Genomic DNA, 11,072 nt, shown 5'->3' with positions numbered 1-11,072 from the left:
CAAAGGAGCAGGTGATGTCATCTCTTCAGTTGCTCCTCCTGGCGAATGAGGCAGAAAGATTTATAATTGGGAGACTGGGACAAGAGTTATGGGTGTCTGCTTCCCCTGTCTTAGTGCTGCCGTATATTTCTTTAATGAAGTGTGAGACCAGAACTCCATAAATTCACATAGTAACAGCAGTGGGCAGCAGCTCGTCAGAGGAGCTATTCAGGGAGCACAGCATCACTCTTTGCGTATTGGAGAAGTTCGCAGCTGGTTAAAAATAGGCTTGGAGAGAAGTCGCTTTTAGACCACAGCTCATTTTGGATTTCTCTGGAGCCCCATTCTGGGCCACAGTGTATTTCCTTTTTCTTTTCGGTCGAGTAAAAGCGCCCAGGTGGTTCAGAGACAATACATGAATGGTTATCTTTAGGTCTGTTGTGCACTGAAAGCAGAACTAGGGAGAAATAACAGGACCCCCTGGGGACATGGAGCGTTACAGCTTCAAGTGCCAACACCGAATGAGCCTTTACTATGGGCCAGGCTTTGGGCTTTAAATCCTCAGAACAACCCTATGAGAAAAATACTAGTAATCACCTCGTTTCTCTGATGAGGAACAGGAGGTTCAGAGCAGATCAGCAATTTATTTCAGGTCTCACAGCTAGGAAGTAGCAGGACCAGGTCTGTCGGATTTCATTCAGAGCCTGTTCTCTTAGCCTCCACTCATGCTGGTTAGGCAGGCTTTCTGCATCACTTCATTTGGATCCCTTGTGAAGAAGACAGGGCAGGGAGACAACCCATTTTACAGAGGAGAAAACTGATGGCCAGTGAAAGGATTTGCCCAGGTCAAGCAATCCATGCACAGTAAAACTAGCACTGGAACCACATTTTCTGACTCTTGAGTTCTCTGCTCTTCCAGTACAAGGTGAGTGCTCAAGGTGCTTAGTTCTGGGAGAACATTCTGCATTTTTGTGGGTTGACTTTTGAGAGTAAAAAGCAGGCCCTGTATCAAGAAACCAAATATCCTGATTTATTCAGTGTCTCTTGATAAGGTCCTCTGTTGTATTATATTTGGTACTGACATTTAAAATTCCAAATATAATATCGTTTTCACTGTTAATTTAACAGCCCTTCAAAATAATGGGAGGAGAGTGAGCTGGAAGGGCCAGACTCTTTAATAGGGACTGCTAATTTTACTGATAGAGCTAGCAAAAATCTCTTTGAACATTGAAATTATTCAGCGAGAAGGAAGCTGAGAATTAGCTGATAAGGGGCAGGAATAGGTACTGTACATGTGAATATTATTTTAAACACCCGAGTTTTGAAAAATAAAAGTGGTCTGCCCACATTTTCAAGCACAGTGGTAATCAAAAAAGAGCTCCATGGAGGTAATAATAACTTGTATTTAAATGTGGCTTGTCTCTGAAGAGCTCCAAGCACTCTATAATCATTTCCTGATTATGTTTTTCAAAACGTCCTGATTCAAAAAGTTACAAAGTTTATATCTTAGCAGTCTGGCCTCAGTTTCCTCTGGGAATTTGACATGAAAAAGCAGGCTCTTGTCTAAACTCAGTGCCCAAACCTTCCCCACTCTCTCCACCCACTCCTTCCCTTCTCCCCAGGCACCTGTCCTTGTCTTTCTACTACCCTGATAGCCGTTTTTTTTTTTTTTCGTTTTTTTTTTTCTTTTTAGATCTAACTGGTTGCTCTCACAACATAGAACCATACAATATTTTAATTAGAAAAGTTTCACTCCAGTGAGCTGGAGGCAGAGCAAATAGTTGCAGGTGAGGTTGGGGGAGGGTCCCTTTAGTCAGAGTGGTTCCATTTTCATCTGCTTTTATACATTGGAGATCTGCATGAGATTTTATCTTTAAAAAGGATTCTTGCTGGGGTGTTTTGTTTTGTTTTGTTTTGTTTTTAATTGAATAGGCCAGGCCAGTCTAACCCCTTCATTTTGCTGATGGAAAAACTGATGCCCTGAGCAGGTGAGGAACTTGTTCAAGGTGCCACTCCAGCTATTCGGTGGCCCATCTGTCCTTGAGCCCTGGTCTCCGGGTGCCAGTCTGGGGCACATGGCAGACCACCAAATTGCTTCATTCACAGCTGTCATTTTCACTGACATAACCCCAGTCCCACGTATTGACCCACAGCTTTGCGCTCACACCTAGTGTGGTTTGAATGCTCCTAATAGAACAAAATCTATTTCTTTCTTAGAGTTAAAGGGACTCATTTTACTGGGGAACATCAGACTGAACTGTGCAGGAAGGAACAGGTAGAATTAGTATGTGCCATTTTCACCTAGTCCCAAAATGCTTCTCCACCTCAACTAGGTCATGAAGAAAAAAAGTGCAAGTACAAACTCACATATATTTATATAGCTACTGCCTTCCAGTGAGCGCGCGCGCGCATACACACACACACACACACACACACACACACACACACACACTTTATTCCATATCAGTTTTCCTAGGGTGAAAGAAGGGCAGTTGTTACCAATCTCATTTTGTAGTAAGAAAATCAAGGCACAGAATAAACTGATCTTAACTCAGATCATGGTCTGAATTGGAGGTCTTGGCATAAGAATGTCTAAACATTTTTTCTGTCCTATTGTGCTTGAGAAGCAGTGTATGGGAAGTTGAGGACTCAAGCTCTAGACCTGTGTTGGGCTGTGACCTTGGGCAAGTGCTTCACCCTCTGAGCCTCATATGGCAAATGGATAGAAGAGTGGGTGTTGGCTTTTTCCTCTCTATGACTTCTTTCCTTATACTGAAAGTTATGTGTGGAGAGGTTAAAAGGAGCAGGGCTGAGTCTGGAGCAGCTCACCTGGATGGGATGTGGCTGCCCCTGGCATCCCTAAGCCTGGGTATTCAGCCTTTGCGTGTAGTGGGCATTCGGTGGTGTAGTTTTCTTGGGGCCTGGTTCAGATAATATATCAAGGGTTGGGGCTGCTCCATAAAGGGAATCCAAGTCTCAGATGCTGCTGCATAATCCTGGGGCTGACAGTGAGAATGGGGTGTGTTTATGTGTGTTGGGAGGGGTTGGGTTGGGGAGGAGTGTTCAGTGGGTGGTGTGTAATGGGCCCAAACTCTAGGGCATGAAGTTGTCTGAGTGATTCTGCTGATAGAGGCTTGCCACCCTGGCTTCAAGAAGGTGAGCCAAGAGCAGTATGAGGGACCCTACCCACAAGTACCCTGGGAGATAGTAATTTTGAGCTACTCTTAGTTTAGTTCCCTTTCACTATCCCCAGAATATTAGCTACCCTGACCCTACTCCAAAGAAGATATACAAGTAACCAATAAACACAAGAGAAGATGCTCAATATTACTAAATAGGAAAATGCAAATACAAAGTGATACCACTTCCCACTCACCATAATGGCTATAATTCTAAAAAATGAAAAATACAAGTGTTGGCACGGATGAGGAGAAATGGAATCCTCGTATATAGCTAGTGGAAATGTAAAATGGTACAGCAACCATGCAAAACAGTTTGATGATTTCTCAACAAGTTAAACAGAATTCATATGATCCAACAATTCCACTCTTACGTATATACCCAAGAGAGTTGAATACAGGGACTCAGATACTTGTACAACAATGTCCATAGCTGCATTATAGACAATAGTCAAAATATAGAAAAACCAAATGTCCATCAATAGATAAATGAAAAAACAAATTGTAGTGTATACCTATAATAGAGTATTATTCAGCCATAAAAAAGAAAGAACTACTGTAGCTTTAGAATCATGCATTAGATAAGATCAGATTAGATTAAGATTAGAATGAGAAAGAGAGCCCTAGCTTGTTTGGTTTAGTGGATAGAGTGTCAGCCTGCAGACTGAGGGGTTCAGGGTTCAATCTAGTTAAGGGCACATGCCTGGGTTTCGGGCTCAGTCCCCAGTGGGGGGCAGCCGATCAATGATTCTCTCTCATTGTTGATATTTCTATCTCTCTTTCCCTCCCTTCCTCTCTGAAATCAATAACACACACACACACACACACACACGCACACACACAAAAGGAAGAGAGAGAGAACAACACCTGACCCTAACATTTGTGAAATCTAAGGTTAGTGTACAAAAAATGAAGCTCTTGGCTTGTAGCTTGCCTTTTCTTTTTCCCACTCCTGCTTGCTAATGTCTTATAAGTGACTGACATGTATGCATGTGACTCCAGCCTCATGACAAAGATCCATCCACATCCAATCAATCCCTACCCCAGCTCATGTCTGCACCCTGCACACAGCTGCCCCTTGGCCCAGGGCTATCCATACTAGCATCAGGGTTTGTCCTCCATCAGACGGACCTGGGGAAGCAAGGTCCTAGAGGTGGGTTTAGGGCCATGTGGGCAGTGAATTCTGGAGTTCTGGGTTCAGAGAGGGTGGCCTAGAAGCTGAAGATGTCTCTGAGTGGGCATGTCTCCTAGGCACTTTGGAGAGGAGAACACCTGAGCCTAGGGGCTCAAAAGTGTGAGGTCCCGCTGGTCAGGGGCCTGGGTGCTCTAGTCTAGAGCAGGACCAAAAGGAACTACGATTTATCAAGCCAGGCCATGGAAGGCACTTCTTGTTTATTTGATTCTTATCATAATCTGAGAATGTATTACTTGCCTCATTTTACAGATGGGACCCAGGAAAGTAAAGTGAGTTATTTAAGGCCACACAGTGAGTAAGAGGCAGTGATTCCACCATCTGTGCTCTTTTTGAGACTGTGTTTTTCAAAAGGTGTGTTTTCCACAGGACAACTGAAGAAGGCACCAGAAAATTCTAAGAATGCTTTGTAGATAGAGGTGGTATTTTTTGCCACCAGAAGCCAGGCCATACCGAATGGTAGCTAGGCTCTTATCCTCATATTTGCTTCGAGTGTCTTTTTTTAAAATTCTTATCTGAGGATATGTTTTTAATAATTTGTAAAAGGAAGAACAGAGAGAGAAACATTGATGTGAAAAAGAAACATCGATTGTTTGCCTCATATGCTCCTCGACCAGGAATCGATCCCGCAACCTTTTGGTGCATGGGACGATGCTCCAACTAAGACGCCAGGCCAGGGCTCACTTGCAGTGTCTTGTGCAGGCTTCCTCTGCTTGCTGGCCCTCCTCCCCCAGCAGTCCAGGTTGACAGTCTGACAGTGAGTTGCGGTGCAGCCACATCTGTCTGGGACCACACAGCCTTCTGTCTAAACACTCACATTCAGCACAGCTGTGCAAAAGTCACCCTTGAGTTCTCTGGTAAACAATGCAGGGTGGTTGCCTTGGTATCTTTCCATCCCTCTCAGTCTCTTAGGAGATTATCCACATCATAGTACAGAGCTGAGAAACCTCTGAGCAGCACAGTGAGATGAACTAAACCAGAACTTCCCTTGTTTCTTATAAGAAGAATTTCCCATTCTCTTAAGGTGCCTTGGTTTCCTTGTTTGGAAACAGGGCAGGTAGGTACTAACATCATATGCTGAAGTACTTTAAAATGTCTTCTTGTTGTTGCTGTTTAAATAATCAGAGCTGTTCAAATTTGGAAGGGGAGAATGGTTTACCTGGGAGGTAGTGAGTTCCCCCAAACTGTGGATTTTTAAACAGATGACAAAAGACTTGGCAATGGTGTGTGGAAGATCTAAGAAATAACTGACCTCTTAGGTATTTTTTTTCACTTTATGACTAAATTATAAATATTCTTCATTATGAAAGAAGAGAAATTGTGTTAAGTACCATGAAGAGGCACAAGTTGGGTCCTTATAAAGATATCATGTAGAAAAGAGGTTGTTTCTGACTTGGGGAGTGGGAGGAGGCTTTATGGAAGGGATGTCATCTGAATCTGGCCTGGGAAATGGCTAGAAGTTGATGAGAAAAACAGCAGGACCAAAGGTGTGAGGGGTGGGGCAGCAATGCATGAGGACCATTTGTATAGTTAAATGCAGTAAGTTTATTCTTTTGGAAATGTGATGTAGAAAGTGGAAAATATTGCTGATTTGGTAACTTGAAGTTAAATGAGAAGATGGAAGGTCTTTTAGTGTAAGACAGTTGTACTTTATTCTGAAAAACAGGAGAAATTATCAGTATATTTTCTTGCTTGATTTTTAAGCAAAAGAGCAATATAATAGTCCTTAATGCTATTCACTGAATATTTCTGGGTCCACACCTTCTGAATACATTATAGGATCACAGGTCCTGGCCACCTGTGGGTGGGGCCATGAGATCAGTTCTGCCTAATGAGCTATGAGCCTTTGCCACCTCCAGGCAAGCACTTAATCATCAATGTGAGACCATAGACTCTCCTCTATTCTACAGCTTCAGCGATGCTTCTGACTATGGCTGGTTCATCACCCTGGGTCTCAGAGTGGATAAAATAATGATATAAAGCTGAATCCTCAGGTGCCAAAGATGGACTTGTAGTGAGAGTGAGAAATAAGCCTTTGCTGTTTAAGTCCCAGGAATGTTGGGTTTCTCTGTTGTTGTAGCTTAGCCTAACGCAGTGGTCGGCAAACTGCGGCTCGCGAGCCACATGTGGCTCTTTGGCCCCTTGAGTGTGGCTCTTCCACAAAATACCGACTTCTGCGCATGGGCCACAAAGTTTCAATCACATTGTACATGCACGCCTGCACGTGGTATTTTGTGGAAGAGCCACACTCAAGGGGCCAAAGAGCCGCATGTAGCTCGTGAGCCACAGTTTGCCAATCACTGGCCTAACCTATCCTGGCTGATACAAGTAACAAGGTCAGGCTTGTATTTTAGGAGTATTAAGTTTGCTATGGTATGCAAGATAGATTGTCTTTAGGAATGATTGGAGGCAGGAAGAAGAGTTAGGGGAGAGTGCAATAGGCCAAACAAGGGATCATGAACATGTGAGACATGTGAGAGAGGCCAGTGGGGAGTGGCCAGGGAGATGGAGAGGAAGGCGACTTTAAAAACAGAGTATTCACAGGACCTGGCAAACAATTAGATTTATCGGCAGACAGATTTTTTGTAATCATAGTAGTATGGTTTATTAAGCTGGGTCTTAGTACAGGTGCTGGGGCTTGCCCATGATGCTCTTGATGTACAAAGCCCTAACATTCTGCCAGTTCTTTTTGAGCAATGACACCAGGAAATTGACAGTTAAGTGGATGTTGTACACAGCTCATCATCTGTCATCTTCACATGGCCAACAGCAATTGCCAGACACAGCACCCTCTTCACCTGGAACTTGATTGTGGATTTCACCTCATTGACTTTGGCCACCATGTTCTCATTGTGGCTCAACAAGGAAGGGAGCTTGCCTGCCTTATTCAGGCCTAGGCCCAGGATTTATGGGATCTGCTTGACCAGAGACTTTGAAGCCAAAAAGGCATCATACTTCTTGGCCAGCTTCTTGACCAGTTTCTTATTCTTGTTGAGTTTCTTCAGCCTCTCGATGTCCATGTGGGAGATGTCCACGGCCTTGGCCTCATCACAGTGCTTCTGGGCCCCCAGAACACATACAGAGAACTTGGGCTGGAGAATGGACTTAAGCTTGACAGTGCATTTGTCCTTGTGAAGGTCATAGTTCTTCAGGCTGATCTGCAGCTCCACCATCTTCAAAAGCTTCCAGTGCTTGTGCTGGTTCCCATGCAGGAACCAGCATGTACAGGGTGTTGTGGGAGACTTTGCTACTTATGGTTCTTCACGCTGCAACAACCAAAAAAGACTCTGCAGACAGATTTTTGATTACTTTCAGTGTCCCACTCGGGTATAACAAGCATGATTGCCTAAAAACATCCCTGGAATCCATTCTGGATTGCCTGAACAATTAATTATTTGGGATCAGAGGCTCCCACTTCTCCCAGCAGGAGGAGTTGCACCCAAATTCAGCTTCTGATGGGACTTGGCATAGGTTTCCTCTTTCAGCTAGGGGGGCCTGCTTCTGAACCCAACTTCCTGTGGTCCCTAGGATTCACAGGCACATTAGAGAGTAAGCTTTCTTAGGTAGCTCCTATAAATATCAAAATTCAGTGGCATATAAAAGCCAGAAAGTTGAGCACCCATGCAATCCAGTCTCCCCGACCCCCAATGCATGCTCTCAAGTGTGACCTTTAAAAGGAAACAGGCAGCTATGCCAGATCTAGCAGGGTGTCCTCACCCATAACAAAGTAAGAGATGGTCCACATGCCTTCTGCTGCTGTCCTTTACTTTGTCAGCTTTCCTAGTACACCCTGCTCTGTAACCCACAGCATTTCCTGAGCTCTGTTGCATGTTGACAACAAAGGGACTCATCATGCATAGCCACCACGGTACAGGTTCACTGTACAGCTCCTCAGACTAGGGAGATGGGAGAACAGCCATGCAGAGGGCCTGGCAGATGTGCCCTGGGCCCCAAATCAAACATGAAGACCGTGAAACCCCAGATCAGAGTGAAACACAGTGCCTCAAGTGCAAAGGTAGCAGTCCTCTGAGATGTATATTCCACTCCACGCTGGTAAAAAATTGTTTGATTGAGTTTAATAAATAACAATTTTTTTGAAAAGTGGGTCAATATTGTTCATTTACTTCCATTTTCCACTCCATCACAGAGCTCCTGGAGGGATTCTCTAAGATCACAAAGACCTGTGAGCTGGTCTTTGGGGCTCAGAGCAGGCTTATTGGATAATGCTTGAAATGGTAAGCAAAGCCCCAGCCCATGTCTCTAAAATCTCTGGGCCCTGCCATATAATTGAAGCATAGTGTATTTATGTTAAAAACAGTAAAACACACTTGAGTCATTTAAAATATGAGGTGGTATTTTTGAGTTTAAGGTGGCACATGGGTACTTAAAGAAAACATAAGATGAAGGTATTGATAAAGCACTTTTGCAGAATTTCTCAAAGTAATTTATAGTTATTTTCAAGAACTTCAAGGTTCTTTGTAATGCTAATTTCACTGCAAAATTAGAGCCTTCCTCTGAATTTCACTTGAGTTTTCATTATCACTATACTTAGGGCTGTCAGTCTGAGAAAGTGGTTTGGGGCTCATGCCAGAGTTGATGAAGGAGAAAGAAGGAAGAAGAGAGATTTTCCTATGGCAAATGGGAGAGAGCTGGGGACCAGACAGGAGGAAAGGGACAGAGAGGCTGTATTTGCACAAGTAACAGAGAAATGGCTTGAGGTTTGTTACCTCAGTGGTAAGTGATGAACAGGGAAGGCTTGGTAAATGCAAGATCCCTTGAGGGGGAAAAATCCTTGTGGGAAAGTCAGACCCATCCAGTCACAAAATGTCCTCTACTAGAGAGTGGGACAAACCAAAGCCTGCGTGTGGTTGTGTGCCACAGCTGGCATGTATATGGTAGCTGACACGCTGGAGTGTGTATCTTGGTAACCACAGTAGCAGCAGCGTGTATGAGGTTAAAAATCAGGACAGCTACGTTCTTGCCCTGACTTTTACAGTAATTCACTAAATGCACAATGGGTGCCCGCTGTGAGGCAGGCCCCATGATAGGTGCTGGAAGATGGAGAGTGAGGCCAACATCTTGAAAAGCTTGGGTCTGATGAGGAAGCCAGCTGCCCCACCTGCTGTGTTCTGTGGTTGTGTCACTAACCTCTCTGGAGAGTGTGGCTTATGTCTCTAGGGAAGTGGACTCCCTAACACTTAACCCAGGATTGTGTTGACTTATTTATCCGGCCACCAGCAGTGCTGGACCTTTAGAGGCCTCTCCCGTGTCCAAGGCCTTGATTGCTAGGTTTACACTGAGCCAAGAGCAGGCTTGAAAGGGGAGGAAGTGGACAGGTGCACAGGTCTTGGCCCCACTTCCAAAATAGCCCATTAGAGAAGTCATTTTGGTTCTCTCACACCAGGGAGGGGTGCAGAGAGTCCAGGGGTATCCCACTGAAGGAACCATCAGAATGGAAAGTAGGGAAAAGGTTTTCCCGGCCCAACAGACATATGGTAGGGCCACTTATTCTAGCCCACCACTCTCTTATCAATTCCCACGTGGATAATAGTCCTCTAAACTGGATAGAAAATGAGACCATAACATACAAACAGTGATGAATGCACCCCAATCTCAACACATTCCAGTAGGAAAGAAATAATTAAATGCTGACTGAAAGATTGCTCTAGTATCTACCTGGTCTCAGATTATTATAAACATATACAAATGATATTTGCTAACTTAATTGAAAATGTAAAAGATTATCTGTTTGCATGTCCAGTTCTAATTATTTTTGCTTATATTAAAACTGAGCACCAAAGTTCCTCTAAGCTGAAATAGATGGAAGCTTTGACATGATCAATAAAAGAAACTTAGCCACAAAATGTCCTCAAGCTGTTGGAGCATAAACCTCAACTGATACTGTGTGTCAGTTATAATTTGCTTCTACTTATCCATCAGTATCTTCTCCAACTAAATATAAGTGTGTGTGAAGAATAGTCGCAGGTACAGGAAGGCAGTGGGGTCTCCAGCATTATTGAGAATCACTGACCTGTGCAATATCTGTTCAAAAGTTTTGATTTCTCCCATGAGGTACTTTTCATATCTTATTTTGATCGCTGAATGCAAATGAGCCTCAGTAAATCCTTCCTCACCTGTGTTCTTTGCATGGTGTTGCAACTGTGTCTGTTTATTACAGATTATTAACAAATACACAGCCCAGTTTAGAACTATACAAATCAACTGCATTAGGGCAGTTACCCCTGAAAAAATATTTGAAGGTAAAACCAGGCCCATTTTTTAATTGTAGCTCTGTTAATTTTTGGCTTTCTATAATTATTACGATGGTAACAATGTGTAGTTCAATGGTAAGAACACCAACCTGAGAATGGAGTTTGTGTCCAGGCTGTACCTCTTATTAACTCTTGGGTCTGGGCAGTCACTCCCTCTGACCTTAGGGAACTTGGGATAAGCATCCTTTCCAGGTCTATCTTTCTGGCCTACTGAGGGGCTTAGAGGACAAAAAAGATGTGGTAGTTCTTGATGAGACCATCCAAATTTGAGAGGAGGAGCATGACTCTGCTTAGAAGAGTCAGGGAGAACAAGGGGGACACACTTGGCCTGTCCTAGGACATGCACAGACCCTGAAAGCTCTTAGGAAAAATTATTTTGGCTGTTGTTTCAGAATGTTGTCTCATTGTTTGGTTACAGAATGATCATATACTAGTATAATGGCAATCCCC

General features: G+C 43.7%; 1 pseudogene across 1 annotated transcript; it reads right to left on the bottom strand.

The window, feature by feature from the left end:
- Positions 1 to 6,969: 6,969 nt before the first annotated feature.
- Positions 6,970 to 7,370, bottom strand: LOC308517056 (large ribosomal subunit protein uL1-like; annotated as a pseudogene). Its single transcript has one exon. The product of its transcript is annotated as a large ribosomal subunit protein uL1-like (transcript).
- Positions 7,371 to 11,072: the final 3,702 nt, after the last annotated feature.

Source organism: Myotis nattereri (assembly GCF_964212035.1).
Source record: "Myotis nattereri genome assembly, chromosome: 3".
NCBI lineage: Eukaryota > Metazoa > Chordata > Mammalia > Chiroptera > Vespertilionidae > Myotis > Myotis nattereri.
Note: the sequence above shows the minus strand (reverse complement) of the source record. Positions and strands in the feature narration are given on the sequence as shown.